The 22,824-nt window shown below is 39.1% G+C and overlaps 1 protein-coding gene across 2 annotated transcripts in view; it reads left to right on the top strand.

Annotated features, from left to right (window-relative positions):
- The window catches only part of dscama (Down syndrome cell adhesion molecule a), a 349,961-nt gene that overhangs the window by 203,128 nt on the left and 124,009 nt on the right, over nt 1–22,824 (top strand). The window lies entirely within an intron of this gene.

The raw sequence follows: 22,824 nt of genomic DNA, 5'->3' as shown, positions 1-22,824 counted from the left end.
ATTGAACCCAGGACTGCAGGACGCCGAGTCATACCAAAGACTATAAAAATGGGACCCATTACCTCACTGGTAATGGGTAACTCAACATCAAGGGTTGGAATTGGGGGTTAAATCACCAAAATGATTCCCAAGCGTGGCCACCGCTGCTGCTCACTGCTCCCCTCACCTCCCAGGGGGTGGAACATGGCGATGGGTCAAATGCAGAGGGTAATTTCACCACACCTAGTGTGTGTGTGACTATCAGTGGTACTTTAACTTTAACACAGCAATTCTGTGTTTTTGTCTGTATATAACTGTGATCAAAAATGTTATTATTCAATAATCCGTAAAAAAAAAAAATAATAATAAAAATGTATCAGCATTTCTTGCATTTTTAAACTTTTCTACCAGCCTTTGTAACTTGTTTTGAAATGGTTCTTTAATCATTCACAAATCATGCCAAATAATATATAATGATATATATCATTAGTACAAGATAGATTTTAAGTCTCATTGCCCATCCGGAATGGACATTTGTTTAAAGCAGTGGTTCTCAACCTTTTTTCAGTGATGTACCCCCTGTGAACATTATTTTAATTCAAGTACCCCCTAATCAGAGCAAAGCAATTTTGGTTGAAAAGAAGAGATAAAGAAGTAAAATGCAGCACTATGTCATCATTTTCTGATTTATTAAAATGTATAACAGTGCAAAAATATTGCTCATTTTTAGTGGTCTTTCTTGAACTATTTGGAAAAAAAGATATAAAAAGAACTAAAATCGTGTTGAAAAATAAACAAGTGATTTAATTATAAACAAAGATTTCTACACATAGAAGTAATCATCAACATAAAGTGCCCTCTTTGGGGATTGTAATAGAGATCCATCTGGATTCATCAACTTAATTCTAAACATTTCTTCACAAAAAAATAAATCTTTAACATCAATATTCATGGAACATGTCCACAAAATAATCTAGCTGTCAACACGGAATATTGCATTGTTACATTTCTTTTCACAGTTTATGAAATTACATTCATATTTTCTTGAAGTATTATTCAATAAATATATTTATAAAGGATTTTTCAATTGTTGCTATTTTTAGAATACTTAAAAAAAAATCTCACGTACCCCTCGGCATACCTTCAAGTACCCCAGGGGTACGCGTACCCCCATTTGAGAACCACTGGTTTAAAGGATAAAATACTAAATCTTTTTTTATGTCTCAATATGGCCGCGTATTTGTTGTATCCTAATACCAGAACAGGGGTGCGCATATTATTTGATTGAGGCTGACACAAGAGCACTATGACAAACAAAAAGGTTTCCTGTTGAGACCTGAGACGTTTTCATTTGCTAATTTCTCTGCCTTGCCACGATGTGGGATTTGCATATGAAAGTTGCGTCGCCCGCCTCATTCTTGAGAGTACGGTAATTTGTAAGTCATTTCAGTTTGAATCCCGTTAGGGCTCCCCCTCCCACCCTCCCTTCTTGGTCTTTATCTTCTGTCTTTCTCTCTGCGCATCACTCCATCTCTCCTCCACTCGTGTCTCAATTAAAGAATATTGAAGAAGCTCACAGAGCCAAGGTAACTCTCTGGGGGACTTGAAAAAAAATTGCTTAGCTTTTATGTCCGAACCTCTGATGTTAACTGGTGCCCAGTGTAAGCATATAACCTGACTCAGCCTTTTCATTGTGCTCTGCAATTTTGTGTTCAGTCCAAAACATTGTGTGACTAATAAGAGGCTACTGACAAAGAAACTAGTGCTAAAAATAGACAGTAGGGGGAATAAGTATTTGATCCCTCTCTTACAGAGATATGAACAGTCCATCATCTCTATGGAAGGATTTCTGAATGTAACAATAAATGGTATTAACATTCCCGATAGTGTGAATTATCGGGAATAAATATTCCCGATAATTATAATCATTTTACAAACCCCCAAACCAGTGAAGTTGGCACATTGTGTAAATCGTGATTAATAAAAACAAAATACAACGATTTGAAAACCCTGTTCAACCTAAATTCAATTGAATAGACTGCAAAGACAAGATAATTGACATTTGAACTGGGAAATTTGCGATTTTTTTTTGCAAATATTAGCTCATTTGGAATTTAATGCCTGCAACATGTTTCAAAAAAGCTGGCACAAGTGACAAAAAAGACTGAAAAAGTTGAGGAATGCTCATAAAACACTTATTTGGAACATCCCAAGGGTGAACAAGCTAATTGGTAACCGATGGGTGCCATCATTAGGTAAAAAAAGCAGCTTCCATGAAACAAGGATGGGGCGAGGGTCACCACTTTGTGAACAAATGCGTGAGCAAATTGTCGAACAGTTTAAGAACAACATTTTTCAACTAGGTATTGCAAGGAATTTAGAGATTTTATTATCTCATCAAATGGTCCAGAGAACCTGGAGAAATCACTGCACGTAAGCGATGATATTACGGACCTTCGATCCCTCAGACGATACTGCATCAAAAAGCAACATCAGTGTGTAAAGAATATCACCATATGGGTTTAGGAACACTTCAGAAAACCACTGTCGGTAACTACAGTTCGTCGCTACACCTGTAAAAGCAAGCTAAAACTCTACTATGCCAAGCAAAAGCCATTTATCAACAACACCCAGAAACGCTGCCAGCTTCGCTGGGCCCGAGCTCATCTAAGATGGACTGATGCAAAGTGGAAAAGTGTTCTGTGGTGTGACGAGTCCAAATTTCTAAATGTTTTTGGAAACTGTGGACTTTTTTGCAATGTGTTGCTGCCATTAAATTATAAGTTAATGATTATTTGCACAAAAAAAAAAGTTTCTTCGTTCGAACATAAATATCTTGTCTTATATTCAATTGAACATAAATTGAAAAGGATTAGCAAATCATTGTATTCTGTTTTTATGTACAAATTACACAACGTGCCAACTTCACTGGTTTTGGGTTTTGTAAAACCAAGATTAATAACCGCACTTTGATAAACTCACGGACCAGTGATACTGCTCATTTCCTGGGGAGGAAAGAAGATAGTACACTAATCACCAGCTAGCTTAAATGCTAATATGAATACAAAACACCTTACCAACATCATACCCCGAAGCTTTGATGCCAGGTTGATACCGACATGCATACCCGAAATACATTAATACCTGCTTTTTTCATTATCATCAGTATGAAAATACTGCAGAACATGTTTTCCTCTGTGAGTTGCATCAATTCTCGGCGCATGGAAGAGCATTTGCTGTCTTGAAAAAAAAAATCGCCAATGTTTCCATGTATTTAGTTGTTTGTGGAAACCTGTCACAAATACTTGCATGGAAATAATATAAAGGAAGTGTGTCAGTGCAGCATAACTGTAGGTGTGGCGTAACTCCGCTACAAAACACCTTACACTTGCATGGGTTGCCAGAGTATAGAAATCATTTACAGAAATCATCTATAATCCACTTTAGCTACTTTGTTGCTATATTTAGGGACTAGAGGTACATATTAAAAGTGAAAGTGTGTCTCGCATCATGTTGTTATCCAATAATCAAATACAATCGGCCACGAAAGTAATCGCCTTGCGAGTAAGAGCAGAGATCCGCCACCACAAGCCCAGGGAATGTGCATTACCAGAGCATGCAGAAAACCTCCAGAAGCCTGCAGCCCAGCCTTTATCCCTTCTAAAGTGCTAAAAGAAAACACAGCTCACTCTTCTGTCGTGTGACAAAACTTTGAACACCACTGCTTTACTTGTTTCACCAGGAGGGCTAAGTGTGACACACTGTACAAAAAAAAAACAAAAAAAACAGCAGAACTAAAAAACAACTGAGCAAAAAAAACAGAATAACCTACAGTAATGAGAAAAGGCCAACATGTTGATGATATAAATGAATACAACTAGAAATATTAATATTTAAGTGTTTAGCTTTTTTATTAGCCAATTTCATTACAAAGGGCATGATGAAGTCACACTACTGCCACACTGAATAGAGAATAGTGTTTGTTTGATTTACGTTAAGTCTCCTCGGCACTTTAGTTCTTTTTTTGAATATAAAATAGTTGAATGTTGTTTTTTATCAGCATACTGTATTTATGACCACAGTGATGTTTGTTTTGATATGCTGGTAGGTTAAAGAACACTGTTTTTTTTTTTACCTCTTGGCAGCGGATGCTGATTTATAAACTGTGCAAAACTAGGTTAAAACAAAGTGATCTTAAATACTTGACACTTTGAAACTTTTTTCAATAAAAAAAAATAATTTAAAAGTACATGGACTGTTTTTTCGTTTTTGTTTTTTTAATCGAATAAGTATTGAGAATCGTAGAAATTCATATGTATCAGTATCAGCCACTGGATTTCTTTAATCGTGTGATTACATATTTTAATCAGATTAATCATACTTTAATCATACATTAATTGTAATAAATTACTAGCTTGCACAATTGAATTTCTTCTTCTAATTTTAAAAATACCCCAATGTTTTGACACAAACACAATTTTGTTGTCAGAATAAAATAGGCAAACATTTTTAAAATGTTTTATTTGAATAAACATAATGTATTTGTTTTTAGCAGTTTTATCTAAAGTCCTGGTTTATTTTAAAAAATAAATTTCGTAGTCTTTCACTGACGTATGCATTGACCTGATCACTGACCTGTCAGGTAGCCATCCGGATTTAAGGTGCATTGGATGTCAAAATAAAATGCTAAAATCTAAGTTTAAATATGAATAATGTGATTAATCGCATGCATAATTATTTTTTTTACACCCGTCTCTCTCTGTTACAGTCAATCTACCATAACAATAATAAACCCATCATATTCTATTAAAGGGCAAACTAAACAAAATCAGCAGTGGATCAAATACTTATTTCCCCTCGCGAAAATGCATGACCTTTCTGTCACACACGCAAACACACACACATACACACGCACACACACACATGCACACATTTAATTGTATTTCAATCAATCAATCAATGTTTATTTATATAGCCCCAAATCACAAATGTCTCAAAGGACTGCACAAATCATTACGACTACAACATCCTCGGAAGAACCCACAAAAGGGCAAGGAAAACTCACACCCAGTGGGCAGGGAGAATTCACATTCAGTGGGACGCCAGTGACAATGCTGACTATGAGAAACCTTGGAGAGGACCTCAGATGTGGGCAACCCCCCGCCTCTAGGGGACCGAAAGCAATGGATGTCGAGCGGGTCTAACATGATACTGTGAAAGTTCAATCCATAGTGGCTCCAAGACAGCAGTGAGAGTCCCGTCCACAGGAAACCATCTCAAGCGGATCAGCAGCGTAGAGATGTCCCCAACCGATACAGGCGAGCGGTCCATCCTGGGTCCCGACGAGCGGTCCATCCTGGGTCTCGACTCTGGACAGTCAGTACTTCATCCATGGTCATCGGACCGGACCCCCTCCACAAGGGAGGGGGGGACATAGGAGAAAGAAAAGAAGCGGCAGATCAACTGGTCTAAAAAGGAGGTCTATTTAATGGCTAGAGTATACAGATGAGTTTTAAGATGAGACTTAAATGCTTCTACTGAGGTAGCATCTCGAACTGTTACCGGGAGGGCATTCCAGAGTACTGGAGCCCGAACGGAAAACGCTCTATAGCCCGCAGACTTTTTTTGAGCTCTAGGAATCACTAATAAGCCGGAGTCTTTTGAACGCAGATTTCTTGCCGGGACATACGGTACAATACAATCGGCAAGATAGGCTGGAGCTAGACCGTGTAGTATTTTATACGTAAGTAGTAAAACCTTAAAGTCACATCTTAAGTGCACAGGAAGCCAGTGCAGGTGAGCCAGTACAGGCGTAATATGATCAAACTTTCTTGTTCTTGTCAAAAGTCTAGCAGCCGCATTTTGTACCAACTGTAATCTTTTAATGCTAGACATGGGGAGACCCGAAAATAATACGTTACAGTAATCGAGACGAGACGTAACAAACGCATGGATAATGATCTCGGCGTCTTTAGTGGACAAAATGGAGCGAATTTTAGCGATATTACGGAGATGAAAGAAGGCCGTTTTAGTAACGCTTTTAATTTGTTCCCTTCTTGAGACTTCTGAAAAAGTCCTTCCTATTTAGGACCACCCTTATCTAGATATGTAAAGATTTGTATTTACAACATAAATAATATATACAAACTCTGCAAATATAAAAAAGTTTGTTGTGAAAAATAAGTTGGAATTTCACAAGAAAAACTTTTGCAGTATTATAACAAAAGTCGGACAGCACGGTGGTTTGAGGGATAGTGAATGTGCCTCACAATACGAATGTCCTGAGTTAAATCCCGGGCTCGGGATCTTTCTGTGTGGAGTTTGCATGTCCTCCCCGTGAACGCGTGGGTTCCCTCCGGGTACTCCGGCTTCCTCCCACTTCCAAAAACATGCACCTGGGGATAGGTTGATTGGCAACACTAAATTGGCCCTAGTGTGTGAATGTGAGTGTGAATGTTGTCTGTCTATCTGTGTTGGCCCTGCGATGAGGTGGCGACTTGTTCAGGTTGTACCCCCCCTTCCGCCCGATTGTAGCTGAGATAGGCGACAGCGGCCCCCGTGACCCCAAAGGGAATAAGCGGCAGAAAATGGATGGATGGATGGATAATTTTACTCAAAATATGTCAGTATTTTACAAGAACAACAAATCCATTGGCAATAACATGATACAAGTCAGAATTTAAATGAAAGACGTAACCATTTTGCATTAAAAAGTAATAATTTAACATAAAAAAGTAATAATTTTACAAGAAAATATTGCAATCTACAGAAAAAGAGAGAATGTGATACATTGTTCCCAATTTTGTAAGAAAAAGTCAACACATTTTGAGAAAAATACTGCTTTTAGTTAATTATTTGTATTTACATTTTTTGTTTGTAGTTGGTTTTTAATCTTCATTATTGACTTCAAGTTATTACAGTATGTTTCTATATACATATATATATATTTTTTAAATAAATGTTGCCGTATTTTTCGGAGTATAAGTCGCTCCGGAGTATAAGTCGCACCTGCCGAAAATGCATAATAAAGAAGGAAAAAACCATGTATAAGTCGCATTTTTGGGGGAAATTTATTTCATAAAACCCAACACCAAGAATAGACATTTGAAAGGCAATTTAAAATAAATAAAGAATAGTGAACAACAGGCTGAATAAGTGTACGTTATATGATGCATAAATAACCAACTGAGAAGGTGCCTGGTATGTTAACGTAACATATTATGGTAAGAGTCATTCAAATAACTATAACATATAGAACATGCTATACGTTTACCAAACAATCTGTCACTCCTAATCGCTAAATCCCATGAAATCTTATACGTCTAGTCTCTTACGTGAATGAGCTAAAAAATATTATTTGATATTGTACGGTAATGTGTTAATAATTTCACACATAAGTCTCTCCTTAGTATAAGTCGCACCCCTGACCAAACTATGGAAAAAAAACTGCGACTTATGGTCTGAAAAATACGGTACTTGTTATTTCATATGTTGACCAGAAGGGTAGCACTTTTAAGCCCAACACAGAGTCCATTTGAAAAATCCCTCCTTTTTGGGACCACCCTTATTTTGATAGAGTTCACCACCAGGGGTGCAAATGAGACATTATCTATTTGATACAATGGTTTTCCGTATTGGGACCATGATTTAGGTCCTAACTTGTTCACCGGTCCTCATATGGAAGGTACTGTTGATGTCTCAAGAAGGGCAGAAATACAAGAACACACACACACGCACAGCAGACAGTGTTAGTATGCAGCAGGTGGAGCAGAGAGGAGCGGTGGAAAACGTAGCGACGTGCCTCCAGTCGTTATTATTGACCGTTCCTCCATGCAGTCTGTGCTGCATAAATGCATTTGTGCTCACTTGTATGCACAAAGCACACACCGAAAAGACAAATACACGGACACACAAATGAGTAGTTGGGAGGGGGCTGCAAGCAGTACACGCACACACAGCATGATGAAAAACACCCCGGGCTCACAAGGACACGTATTGATTGTACGCCTGCAATCAGGAGGTTCTGGAGAGAAGGATAGCAAATTGTGCTACAAATAAAAAATATGCAATCAATCACAGTTTCTTAAATAAAATCTTGTAAACACCCTTTTTTTAATTTATTGTTAATCATTTTTTATCAGCCAAACACATGACACATATAGACAAGAAACCATTAACACCTGTTTATATTCCTTTTTCTAAATAGATTTAAAATGATCTATATACAGTACAGGCCAAACAGGTTTGGACACACCTTCTCATTTAATATGTTTTCTTTATTTTCATGACTATTTGCATTGTAGATTGTTACTGAACCTTTCTAATTTTATCATATTTACCTCATGCTTAGATGCACATTAGGTCGTGTCCGCAAACTGGAAAAAAAAAAGGCGCTTCAGGATATCACAACCCCCTTTGAGCTTTCCAATTAGATCCTTTGCTGACAGTGGTGTCCTCACTGTCTATTTATTACTCTGTCACCATCAACACTTCCAGCTCACCATGTTCTCCTGTTATGTATCTACTGTATTATGTTTTTTCCTGGACAATACTATAATTGTCTGCTAACATGAACCAATACTGAGAAAAAATACATGCCATGCAGACACTTAAAGGCCTACTGAAACCCACTGCTACCCACCACACAGTCTAATAGTTTATATATCCATCCATCCATTTTCTACCGCTTTTTCCCTTTTGGGGTCGCGGGGGGCGCTGGCGCCTATCTCAGCTACAATCGGGCGGAAGGCGGGGTACACCCTGGACAAGTCGCCATCTCATCGCAGGGCCAACACAGATAGACAGACAACATTCTCACTCACATTCACACACTAGGGCCAATTTAGTGTTGCCAATCAACCTATCCCCAGGTGCATGTCTTTGGAGGTGGGAGGAAGCCGGAGTACCCGGAGGGAACCCACGCATTCACGGGGAGAACATGCAAACTCCACACAGAAAGATCCCGAGCCTGGATTTGAACCCAGGACTGCAGGACCTTCGTATTGTGAGGCAGACGCACTAACCCCTCTGCCACCGTGAAGCCTAGTTTATATATCAATGATGAAATATTAACATTGCAACACATGCCAATATGGCCTTTTTAGTTTACTAAATCGCAATTTTAAATTTCCCGGGAGTTTCGTCTTGAAAACGTCATGTAATGATGACGTGTACGCAAGACGTCACGGGTTTTTAGGAAATATGAGCGCTGCACACACACACACAGCTAAAAGTCGTCTGCTTTAACGGCATAATTACACAGTATTTTGGACATCTGTTTTGCTGAATCTTTTGCAATTTGTTCAATTAATATTGGAGAAGTCAAAGTATAAAGATGGAGTTGGGAAGCTTTAGACTTTAGCCACGCAAACACACAGTGATTCCTTGTTTAAAATTCCCGGAGGTGAAACTTTAGTATGGATCAGAGCGCGGTCAAGCCAACATGAATCCCGACCGAATGTCAACCAGCAGGTTTCGGTGAGAAAATTGTGGTAAAAAGTCGCTTCTTACCGGAGGTCAGCTGAGCTTGCCCCGTCCATAAAGCTGCCGTCGATTTCGCTGAGACATTGGCGTCAAGACACCGGTGGACAAACCCCTCCGACTATCAGGTACTGTTAAACTCACTAAAACACTAGCAACACAATAGAAATATTACGGATTTCCCAGAATTATCCTAGTAAATGTGTCTAAAAACATCTGAATCCGTCCCAATGCAATCGCGTTTTTTGGGGTTGTTTTTCTAGTCCGTCGCTATCAATATCCTCAAACACGAATCGTTCATCCTCGCTCAAATTTATGGGGAAATTGTCGTTTTCTCGGTCCGAATAACTGTTTTTGTTGGAGGCTCCCATTAAAATCAATGTGAATATGTGAGGAGTCCCACACTTGCGATGTCATCGTCTGCGACTTCCGGTAAAGCATGGGTGTCAAACTCTGGCCCGCGGGCCAAATCTGTCCTGCCGGTGTTATACAGCGTCGGTGCCGCTGTAACACCACATTCACCGCAAATATTCATTCTTGCGAACCCTCTTAATTTTCCCGGTAGACTCCCGAAGTTCAGTGCCCCTCCCGAAAATCTCCCGGGGCAACCATTCTCCCGAATTTCTACCGATTTCCACCTGGACAACTAAATTGGGGGCGTGCATTTAAGGCACTGCCTTTAGCGTTCTCTATAACCTGTTGTCACGTCCGCTTTTCCTCCATACTAACAGCGTGTCACATAGTATTTGTAGCTTTTACACACACACACACACGCACAAGTGAATGCAAGGCATACTTGGTCAACAGCCATACAGGTCACACTGAAGGTGGCCGTACAGACAACTTTAGCACTGTTATAAATATGCGCCACACTGCGAACCCACACCAAACAAGAATGACAAACACATTTTGGGTGAACATCCGCACAGTAACACAACAGAACAAATACCCAGAACACCTTGCAGCACTAACTCTTCCGGGAAACTTCCAGCAAACGGACCAATAATTAACGTTTTATTCATGCATTTTCTCTTGCTACTTCAAGGCTTGTATGTTTGGTTCATTCATTATTGTTATTTTATTTTCAAATGTATTATTAGCCTGTGAAAACAATTTGATATTTACCTCAGAAGATTGCAAATAGAAAAAAAGGCAGACAATTTTTTTTTTAATTTTATTTGATATGCAATTGATATTTTTTTAATTATTATTATTATTTGAAACTGGATTTTGCATGTCACTAAAGTTATATAAGCCTTGCTTGTTCAATATTAAATGCAAAACTTGTTTGGGTCCCTATTAAAAGGTTAATTTGTTCAACCTTGGCCCGCGGCTTTGTTCCGTTTAAAATTTTGGCCCACTCTGTATTTGAGTTTGACACCCCCTGCGGGAAAGGCAGGGCTTTTTTGTCAGCACCAAAAGTTGCAAACTTTATCCTGGATGTTCTATACTAAATCCTTTCAGCAAAAATATGGCAATATCGCGAAATGATCAACTATGACACATAGAATGGACCTGCTATCCCCGTTTAAATAAGAAATTCTCATTTCCGTAGGCCTTTAATACAGAGGCTTCTGGCCCAGATGCCGCCATTTGAAATATAAATGTTATGGTACATTTTGAGTCTACTTTGTACCTTTTTGTTTTCGCCCTCTTTATGTGCCCTTGTGCGCATCATCCTTTCCATCCTTATCCTTTCCATCCTTTGTAACTGAGCTACTGTGTGAAACAATTCCCCCTTGTGGATCTTTAAAGTTTGTCTAAGTCTAAGTCTGTCATGTTCGGTGGTCTGGATAATGTTTTTGTTATTTTCTGTTATTTTGAACTCCATTAGTTCCTGTTTTTTGGTGCACGCTTGTTAGTTTTGGTTGCCATGGTAATTTATGATTTTCACCTGCCGCTAGTGTTTGGACGCTCGCCTGGCTCTAATCATGAGACTATTTAGACCGCCCTTGCCAGTCAGTCGGGGTGGCAACATTGCTAGTTTTCATGCATAGTTCACGCTACTCTATATTTGCTCCTTTCATGATTAGTTCACGCTGCTCTGTTCATGCCATAGTTCATGCTGCTGGTTTTCATGCCACAGTAAGTCTTGATTGTTCCAAGCCATAGTTTATGTTGTTTGTTTCATGCCACGGTTTTGTGTTTTTTCCACGATGTAGTTTATGTTTGTTCCTATTTTGATAGTGAATAATTAAAAATTTTCCTACCTTCACGCCTGGTCCAGAGTAGTCCATTTGCATCCCGGGAGAAGAAAACCCAGCAGGTTGCGACGCCCCCGTCATGACAAATTCACGTTGTACATGGTGGCATGACCCCTGGATGCAGAGGCGGTAGGTGTCAAGCATACTGGCCAACCTAGAGACCTCCAATTTCGGGAGGTTGGTGGCGTGGTAGAGGGTTGGGCGAGGGGTGTGGTTGGGGTAGGGGTGTTGTTGGGGGCATGTTTAGGAGGGGAGGAGTATATTTACAGCTGTCCATCCATCCGTTTTCTACCGCTTATTCCCTTTGGGGTCGCGGGGGGCGCTGGTGCCTATCTCAGCTACAGTCGGGCGGAAGGCGGTGTACTCCCTGGACAAGTCGCCACCTCATCACAGTTTGTGTAGAAATCTTTATTTATAATTGAATCACTTGTTTATTTTTCAACAAGTTTTTAGTTGTTTTTATATCTTTTTTTCCAAATAGTTCAAGAAAGACCACCAATATTTTGCACTGTTATACAATTTAATAAATCAGAAACTGATGACATAGTGCTTTATTTTACTTATTTATCTTTTTTTTTCAACCAAAACCGCTTTGCTCTGATTAGGGGGTACTTGAATTAAAAAAAAATTCACACGGGTTACATCTCTGAAAAAAGGTTGAGAACCACTGCTCTAAAAGCTGTATATGTTATTGTCACATATGCATGCACAGTAGATGGCAGTATTGTCCTGTTTAAGTGTGTCACAACATTGCTGTTTATGGCAGACGAACTGCTTTACGGTCGACGAAAACGTGACTGCTGTTCTTGTGTGTTGTTGCCGCGCTGGGAGGACGTTAATTAGACTGCCTAACAATAAACCCACATAAGAAACCCAGAACTCGACACGTCATTCGGGTCCGCATGGAGCTGGTGGGGGCGTGGCCTGCAGCTCCGCCTGAATTTCGGGAGATTTTCGGGAGAAAATTTGTCCCGGGAGGTTTTCGGGAGAGGCGCTGAATTTTGGGAATCTCCCAGAAAATCCGGGAGGGTTAAGTATGGTGACAAGAAGGTAGAAGGTCCTTTTATTAGGGAAACATTTACACAGCACCAACAAAGTCAAGGTTATCGACTACGTGTGTGAAAACGTGAAGGCTTGTTAAAAGCAAACCTAGCACCACATGTATGCAGAAAACACTGGCAATAATAAACCAGTGCCTTCCGTGGAGAAAAAAAACCCTTGCTTGATTAGTGATCAGAGGATCTATTGATCAATAATCAGGGGCAGCTGTGTTCAGAACAGAGAGTGGACATTTTAATCAACAAGTGCTGTGACGGAAATAAATACAAAACACAGTAAAATAGTAAACATAGTGTATTGACCTGTCATGCTGGTCAAACTGAATATCATGTTTCATTATTTTCAGTGTTTGTTTTCTGTCTTGTGCTCTTATTTTTGTTCCACTTCCTGTTTGCCTCTCTACCAATTCTTCAAGTTTGAGTTTGAGAGCAAGCGTCATCTATCCACAGTAGCCGCCTCTAAGATACTTATCCTTACCACCATGGTGGAGTTAAAACATATTATCTTCCAAGTAACATTATCACTGGAGGACTTGAAGAAAAGGAATGACTAGGCAGTGTTTCCCCCAGAAAATGTGTTAGTTAAGGTGGTGTCTCTCCTGCCGAAGGGGGTGGGTGGGTGTAAGGATCTGTGTAACTCGACATGTTGCCATCACGTCTCCAACTCGTCGCTGCCGCCACACAGCCTGGGGGCCAATAGACTACAGACTGTGGTGAAGTAGGCCGGGTTCGTCGCGTGAAGAAGCCTAAAATTTTTGGATGTGATTTCCGCTGCATTTGCTGAATGGCGATATACGATATATATATCTCAATATTTTTTTCCCTAAAGTAAAAACGAAAACTGTCCTAGTTACCTGAGATACTAAGTATGTCATTATGCTACATGCTGACATATGTTCAACTCATCATGCTTAATTTATAACAGCATTTGGGAAGCCTGTAGTTGATTTTTATTATGTTGGTAGAGTGGCCGTGTCAGCAACTTGAGGGTTGCAGGTTCGATTCCCGCCTGTGCCATCCTAGTTACTGCCGTTGTGTCCTTGGGCAAGACACTTTACCCACCTGCTCCCAGTGCCACCCACACTGGTTTAAATGTAACTTAGATATTTGGTGTCACTATGTAAAGCGCTTTGAGTCACTTGAGAAAAGCGCTATATAAATATAATTCACTTCACTTCAAATGTTATATTTTTATCAACATGTGATAGCAGGGATCCTGGCATTCAAAACTAGGCTGCTACATCACTAATGATTAATGTAACTATAGCTGAAAAAATAGTACAATAGCAATAGGCAAGACTATTCCTCCCTGAACACCATGGAGTTCATGTAGGCTTTATGATGCACTTACATTATTATATCAACTATCAGAGACAGCTTCAGGAAACGCTTCATTTAACATAATGTCCTTTTTTGCACCTTCAACTCAGCTCAATCAACACAGAAAAAGGTAAAGTGAAATAACAGACAGAGCTTTGCTGTCCGTAACACACACCCCACACACACCGCAAAATGAGCTAAGGTTACGCTAAAAGCTAATTAGTTTTCACCTCAAGGAGTGTGAGCTGAGCTGCCGTTTATGTTTCTAGAACGTCAACGGGCTCACAGTGATGTTACTAGTGGCTGACTGTGAGGTGTTTATTATCATTTGGGGAGTGTCCGCTGCCTGATGTTTACCTGCTAAACACCTTTCTGCTCATTACGAAGCTGGAGAACTGACTCCATGCGCTCTGAATAAGCACTGTTACTGCTCTAAATATGCATTGCTGATTGGCTGTTACCGGTCTGTGTGTAACCAATCAGATGGTTGTGTGGGTGGGGCAATGCTGGGTGCTACAGAGAGTACTGACAGAGACAGAGGCAGAACGAAACGGCGCTACTTGTTAAGACTTTAGCTTAGGTGGCGGCTCTTTGTTGTTAAGGCGGCCACCTTAGCAACAAAGCGCTGCGGGAAACCTTGGACTAAGCGTGCTACACACACACACCGAGCAGGACGACACATGAAGCTAACCGCTAAAGCTTCAATCGAGTGATTTATCCCGATGTCGATACCATGAATAATTTGTGTACTATCAGTATATAAACAAAAATACAGTCGGTTTTGTTCTTTTTGTTTTTGTTTTTTATGGTCATTTTTGTTATTGTTGACAAACTCAGGAAGTAAGTCTCTGTATACAGAAAGGCTTTTAGGGTAAAACCCAAATGATTTAAATGATACCAATAGTAGTTTTTGCTTTTGTTTCGCTATTGTGCACTGACAACCTTATTTTCTTCAAACAAAATCTGCGTGTAGCATTTATTACCACACATTTACAAAAACACTAGTACAAACCCCGTTTCCATATGAGTTGGGAAATAGTGTTAGATGTAAATATAAACGGAATACAATGATCTGCAAATCCTTTTTAACCCATATTCAATTGAATGCACTACAAAGACAAGATATTTGATGTTCAAACTCATAAACTTTTTTTTTTTTTTTTGCAAATAATAATTAACTTAGAATTTCATGGTGGCAACATGTGCCAAAGTAGTTGAGAAAGGGCATGTTCACCACTGTGTTTCATCACCTTTTCTTTTAACAACACTCAATAAACCTTTGGGAACTAAGGAGACACATTTTTGAAGCTTTTCAGGTGGAATTCTTTCCCATTCTTGTTTTATGTACAGCTTAAGTTGTTCAACAGTCCGGGGTCTTTGTTGTGGTATTTTAGGCTTCATAATGCGCCACACATTTTCAATGGGAGACAGGTCTGGACTACAGGTAGGCCAGTCTAGTACCCAAACTCTTTTACTGTTGTAACAAGTGACTTGGCATTGTCATGCTGAAATAAGCAAGGGCGTCCATGATAACGTTGCTTGGATGACAACATATGTTGCTCCAAAATCTGTATGTACCTTTCAGCATTAATGGTGCCTTCACAGATGTGTAAATTACCCATGCCTTGGCCATTAATACACTCCCATACCATCACAGATGCTGGCTTTTCAACTTTGCATCTAGAACAATCCTGATGTTTCTTTTCCTCTTTGGTCCAGAGGACACGACGTTCACCGTTTCCAAAAAACAATTTGAAATGTGGACTCGTCAGACCACAGAACACTTTTCTACTTTGCATCAGTCCATCTTAAATGAGCTCGGGCCCAGCAAAGCCGGCAGCGTTTCTGAGAGACGTTGATAAATGGCTTTGGCTTTGCATAGTAGAGTTTTAACTTGCACTTACAGATGTAGCGACAAACTGTAGTTACTGACAGTGCTTTTCTAAAGTGTTCCTGAGCCCATGTGGTGATATCCTTTACACACTGATGTCGCTTTTTGATGGAGTACCGCCTGAGGGAACAAAGGTCCATTATATCATCGCTTATGTGCAGTGATTTCTCCAGATTTTCTAAACCTTTAGATGGTATTATGGACCGCAGATGGGAAAATTCCTAAATTTCGTGCAATAGCCCGTTGAGAAATGTTGTTCTTAAACTGTTTGACAATTTGCCCACGCATTTGTTCACAAAGTGGTGACCCCTCGCTCCATCCTTGTTTGTGAACTACTTAGCATTTCATGGAAGCTGTTTTTATACCCAATCATTGCACCCACCTGTTCCCAATTAGCCTGCACACCTGTGGGATGTTCCAAATAAGTGTTTGATGAGCATTCCTCAACTTTATCCGTATTGATTGCCGCCTTTCTCAACTTCTTTGTCACGTGTTGCTGGCATCAAATTATAAAGTTATTGATTATTTGCAAAAAAAAAGTGTTTATCAGTTTGAACATCAAATATGTTGTCTTTGTAGTGCATTCATTTGAATATGGGTTGAAAATGATTTGCAAATCATTGTATTCCGTTTATATTTACGTCTAACACAATTTCCCAACTCTTCTGGAAACGGGGTTTGTAAGGTCTATATTAGATAAGATAAGATTTGTAAAAAAAAAATGTTATTTTGTTTACTTTGTTACCTGCTATAAAACATTTTCAGTTCCATTATCGGTTGGCCAGGAATCAGATTGGGACATGAAATCGGATCATTTTCCACGGCCAAAAACATGAATCAGGACATCCCTACTCAATAAAGTACTAGGACAACGCACACTTCCGCCAAGCCCCACAGTCAATATTTAAAAAAAGTATTAAATGTATTCTCTTGTTCCTTATCCCATATTTGACACATCCTGAATGTTTGAATCAAAATGTGGCCATAACCTTTTGAGCTATCCGTTGCGGAATGAATGCCCATCTTTGTCTCTGTGAGTAGAGGCGAGGCCACAATACAAACACACAGTAGTTGAAGCTTCTAATCTACAGTAAGTTGCAACGTTAACTGACATGGTACAAATCAATCAATCAATATTTATTTATATAGCCCCAAATCACAAATGTCTCAAAGGACTGCACAAACCACTATGACTACGACATCCTCGGAAGAATCCACATAAGGGCAAGGAGAATTCACACCCAGTGGGACGCCAGTGACAATGATGACTATGAGAAACCTTGGAGAGGACCTCAAATGGGGACCCAAAGCAATGGATGTCGAGTGGGTCTATCATGATACTGTGAAAGTTCAATCGAGAGTTCAGTTCAAAGCGGATCCAAGACAGCAGCGAGAGTCCCGTCCACGGGAAACCATCCCAAGCAGAGTCGGATCAGCATCGTAGAGATGTCCCCAACCGATACACAGGCGAGCGGTCCATCCTGGGCCCCGACTCTGGACAGCCAGTACTTCATCCATGGTCATCGGACCGGACCCCCTCCACAAGGGAGGGGGGACAGAGGAGAAAAAGAAAAGAAGCGGCAGATCAACTGGTCCAAAAAGGAGGTATATTTAAAGGCTAGAGTATACAAATGAGTTTTAAGGTGAGACTCAAATGCTTCTGATCTGGACCACTATCAAAATAGAATCAGCTGTTCCTCATCCCATTTTGGACATTTCCTGAGAATGTCATGAAAATCCGCTTATAACTTTTTGAGTTATTTTGCTAACTAACTGGCAACGATTACATAACTTGCTGACAGTAGGTAGTAGGGGTGTACGGTATACCAGTATCGGTATAGTACAGCGATACTAATAAATCGTATTATTCGCCTCTTTATGTGATCCCCTTTATTTAGAAAAGTATTGAAATATATTTTAGTACCAGTACAACACTAGTAGGTAGTAATAAGACAAAAAGAACCTATTGTAACATCACAGATGTTTGACATGATTTTATATTTTCAAAAAAAAACCTTTTGTATGTAACATGTATTAAATCTCCCGTCATGTACGGAGGGTTGTTCCCTACGGGCCCAAGTCTGCAACATGACATCCTTTCTAATATTGCCACAATCCGCCACAGCGCCGGGGCCCCCAATCGATCTTCAACCAGACAGATTGCAGCAGCATCTGTGCCATATAAAATGTACCGCCATCGCTTATTACTCCTTGTAAACGCTGACTACCTCTGCGCTCCCACCTGCTCATTTACATTAGCATAACATCAGCATGATATTAGCACGAGTGACCGGCGAAGCCTCGCCTTATCAAAGCTATCTGTGATCCGCCGTCCCCCGTGCGTCGGTCGGGAGCAAAAGCAATGTGAGAACTGAGAGAGACTTTCCCTCCAGAGAAAGGAAGAGCGAGAGAGAGAGAGAGAGAGAGAGAGAGACAGAGAGAGAGAGAGATAGAGAGAGAAATGAGCTACATCATAACGAACAGTGTTACTCTCGCACATGACACGGCGCATCAGAGCTGAACGCGCTGCAGTAAATAACTGCCATTGGCTAGCAAATATTTGCTTCGAGACTTTCACTATTGAACATTCTGTGTTCGTCCAACGATAAAAGCATGCTTTCCAGTACAGCGGGATGTGATTGTTGCCTTTACGTGATATTTGGGGCAGTAGAGCTCGGTTGGTCGAGTGGCCGTGCCAGCAACTTGAGGGTTGCAGGTTCAATCCCCGCTTCCGCCATCCTAGTTACTGCCGTTGTGTCCATGGGGAAGACACTTTACCCACCTGCTCCCAGTGCCACCCACACTGGTTTAAATGTAACTTAGATGTTGGGTTTCACTATGTAAAGCGCTTTGAGTCACTAGAGAAAAAGCGCTATATAAATGTAATTCACTTCACTTCACATTGGTCAACTGTGGTTGAAATGGCCTTCTTGTACTCTGCACTTGTTGGAAGTGGAGAAACTCATCAAGTCCCAGTTAAGGATGGGTAGGGTTGCACGATATTGACCATGTACGTTACAAGTCTACACATGTGGCAGACCAGTGGTTCTCAACCTTTTTTCAGTGATGTACCCCCTGTGAAATTTTTTTTGATTCAAGTACCCCCTAATCAGAGCAAAGCATTTTTGGTTGAAAAAAAGAGATACAGAAGTAAAATACAGCACTATGTCATCAGTTTCTTATTTATTAAATTGTATAACAGTGCAAACTATTGCTCATTTGTAGGGGTCTTTCTTGAACTGATATAGCTTACCACCACCAGGTGTGAATGAATGTTGAGTCCCACTTCTCTGTGAGCGCTTTGAGTGTTTAGAAAAGCGCGTTATAAATCTAAGTTATATACAAATAACTAAAAACTTGTTGAAAAATAAACAAGTGATTCAATTCTAAATAAGGATTTATACACATAGAAGTAATCATCAACTTAAAGTGCCCTCTTTGGGGATTGTAATAGAGATCCATCTGGATTCATCAACTTAATTCTAAACATTTCTTCACAAAAAAAGAAATCTTTAACATCAATATTTATGGAACATGTCCACACAAAAATCCAGCTGTCAACACTGAATATTGCATTTTTGCATTTCTTTTCACAGTTTATGAACTTACATTCATATTTTGTTGAAGTATTATTCAATAAATATATTTATAAATTATTTTTGAACTGTTGCTATTTTTAGAATTTTTTTTTTTTAATCTCACGTACCCCTTGGCATACCTTCAAGTACCCCCAAGAGTACGCGTACCCCCATTTGAGAACCACTGTGGCCGACGATAGAGCTTTTGACACTATTGTCATATCGTGATAATGCCTGTCGATGACACGTTCCCTCTGTGCATCCCTCGAATTTGACAGCGACAAGCGAACGGAGGTGTCCTCAAGACTTACTTAATTTGCCAAGACGGCAAATGAAGTACGTTTAAGTTTTAAGTAAGTTTAAAGCAAGTAAGTTTAAAATATGTGTCATTATCACTTGAGGACGAGGATAGCTCTAGAAGAGGTGTCTCAAACGTAAGGCCCGAGGGACGGTTTAGACCTGCGGACAGGTTTTATCCAGCCCGCGGGATAAGTTTGTTAAGTATAAAAACTAGCTGGAATTTTTTGAATGAATGAAAGAAAAGGCTGTTCTAAACGTCTCCACTCGATGTCACAATAGCAATTCTTTGTATCTTTGGAGAGGATCCTACATATGTTAAAAAAACAACAACAAAAAAACCATGATGTTAGTCTACCAGCTGTGAAAAATTATCAAACTACTTTAACAAAAACCTGTAATTTAATTTTGATATTAAATTACAGGTATTGATCCAATACCAGGTAGAATACTATCAACCGCAACATTTAAGTATAAAAAAAAAAAAACCAACAACATTATGATTTGTACATTTTCAGAATGTGTTTGATCTATTTTCAAACAAAGAAAACAATCTGAAGTTGTCTTTATTTCTAAGTTATTGTGCCGTGATTTTACCAGTCCTGCCCACTTGGGAGTAGATTTTTCTCTCTATGTGGCCCCCCATCTAAAATGGGTTTGACACCTCTGCTCTTGAATGTAATGTATGGTTACTGTAAAGATCAATACAAATATTCACAATAACCATACCAAGTAGTAAAGTATCTAGGCGCTGCTGAGTTGTCTGCATTCAAGAGGATCCCCTGCTGGCCTCCCTATGGACTAGACTCTCACAATATGAAGTCGGGAGCCGGAGTGGACTACTCCTCTATGAATGGGGGTGCATTTTCATAAGTGGAGCCTTATGGGGGAAGAGGTCCCCTTTAAGGTTTCTCATTTTGCCATTGGTTTGAGATTTTCTTCTTGACCTGATGTGGGATCGGAGGCGAGGATGTCATGGTGGTTTGTGCAGCCCTTTGAGACACTTGTGATTAAGAGATACATTTGTGATTATAAAAAAATGATTGATTGATTTTGAGCATCGGTATATAGTCAATACTGCAGTGATTAGATCAAATATTTTTGGTATTGTTTACAAACTCAGGGAATACTTCCTGGGACCCAAGAGGGCTTTGAGGACAAAAAAAAAAGATTTTAAATGACAGATAATAATATTTGTCCTTATGTTAAATTATTTTTTACTTTATTTCATTGGTTAATTTTACTTTATTTTCTAAATGTGTCTGTAATAAAAAAATAAGGAAATAATCAGAACATTTAATTGATATTACATCGCCATCCTGAATTTTTGTCTGATTATAATTGCCAGATTATAACAATGATTTTGAAAATTTGGAGTATCAGCATCATCATTGGTATGACCAATATTGACCCTGTAACTACTTGGTATTGGATCAATACCCAAATTTGTAGTGTCACCCAAAACTAATGTAAAGTATACAAACATAGGAAGAATATGTACTTATTACATTTTAACAGAAGTTTAGCTCGGAACATGTTACAACAGAAAGTAACAAGATTATACCAGTAATTTTGGAAGTAGACAAATAATAGTTTTGACAAAATTTTACAGCGGGAAATGACCCAATATTGTATTGCATAAAGTCAGCCAAATTAGGAGCCTTGTAACCCATTTTTAAATGGTTGTATTATCATTTAAATGCCAAATTTTATTTTGCATTTATTTCGTTAGCGTTAGGCCATATTTACCAGAATACAGATTTTTTTTTTCGCCAAGTACCTTCCTCATTTGAATCGTACAGTATTGATTAGCGGTATGTGGAAATTTGATACTTGAGGGTACTTTTGTGTGTTTGTGTTAAAAACGATTAAAATTAATCGCATATCATTCATAGTTAACTCAAAAGTAATCGCTATTAATCGCATATAGGTACCTACCTGAATAAATGCTTTTGATATTCTGTACATTACATGTTGTACAAGTTAATGGTCTTCATATGTTTTAACTTTCTCTATTACTTAATAAAATGTAATGTTGAGCTTGCTAATCATTCTGTAATTGAGGACTCGACCAGAACATGTTATAAAAGAATTTACACAACATTTCAGCCAGCCAGAAAAATGCCTTTTAATGCTGGTTACAAATGCCGATCCCTTCTGGCCGATACTTTTTTATTATTTATTATTGTTCTTAAGTCTCTCAGCTGACAAGTGGTTATCAGCCAATTATGTGTCTCCACACACAGTGTGGAGCAGCTCCCTTGAACTGATAAAATCATCTCCATTGCAGTAAATAAACTGTATTCCCTAGTATCATAATCCAGTATTATTATTATTACATCGCTAAGCTCGCTTTAAACTACACCAATAAATAAGTGCTAAATAAAGTCAAAGAAGTGTCGATGGAAGCGTGTAACAGCAAAACTAAGCCATTATTAACAGGAAATCAACGAGTAGATTAATACAATTTAGAGGGAGGATAATGTAACAACAACTGTTGATGGGTCAGCATTGTCGCAGTCAGTACACAACACGTAAGAGAAGGGCGGATCGATCCATACATTGGTGGTGTCGATACCAACAGTGGTATCAGTATGATGTTATTTTCTGAAAATATGTTTTTTTGTTGTTGTTGTTGTTGTTGTGTTTGTTAATGTTAAACAACTCAGAGAGCAAATCCCTGAACACACAATTTTGAGGGGAAAAAACTAAGTGCTGATTTAAAAAAAAGTAGTAGACAACAGTTTTTGTGTTTTTTAGTTATTGTGTGCCATTGACTTTGTTTTTTATACAACAATTGTATGTAATAAAACAGAATAAATAACTAGTTTAAATATTGTCTTGATACTGTTAAATTGGCAATAGCGCTGCCCATTAATACATTTGAAGAATTTACAATTATTACATGTGATCTGTGTTGGCTGATGTCACTCATGGGTGATCGGTATCGTAATAGGACGGCACAGACAGCAGGGATGTTGTTTAGCTCTATACTTATTAATATGTATAATAAGAAA

Source organism: Nerophis ophidion, linkage group LG04 (genome assembly GCF_033978795.1).
Source record: "Nerophis ophidion isolate RoL-2023_Sa linkage group LG04, RoL_Noph_v1.0, whole genome shotgun sequence".
Classification (NCBI taxonomy): Eukaryota; Metazoa; Chordata; class Actinopteri; order Syngnathiformes; family Syngnathidae; genus Nerophis; species Nerophis ophidion.
The sequence above is the reverse complement of the archived record's forward strand: the minus strand, read 5'-3'. Positions and strand labels throughout refer to the sequence as shown.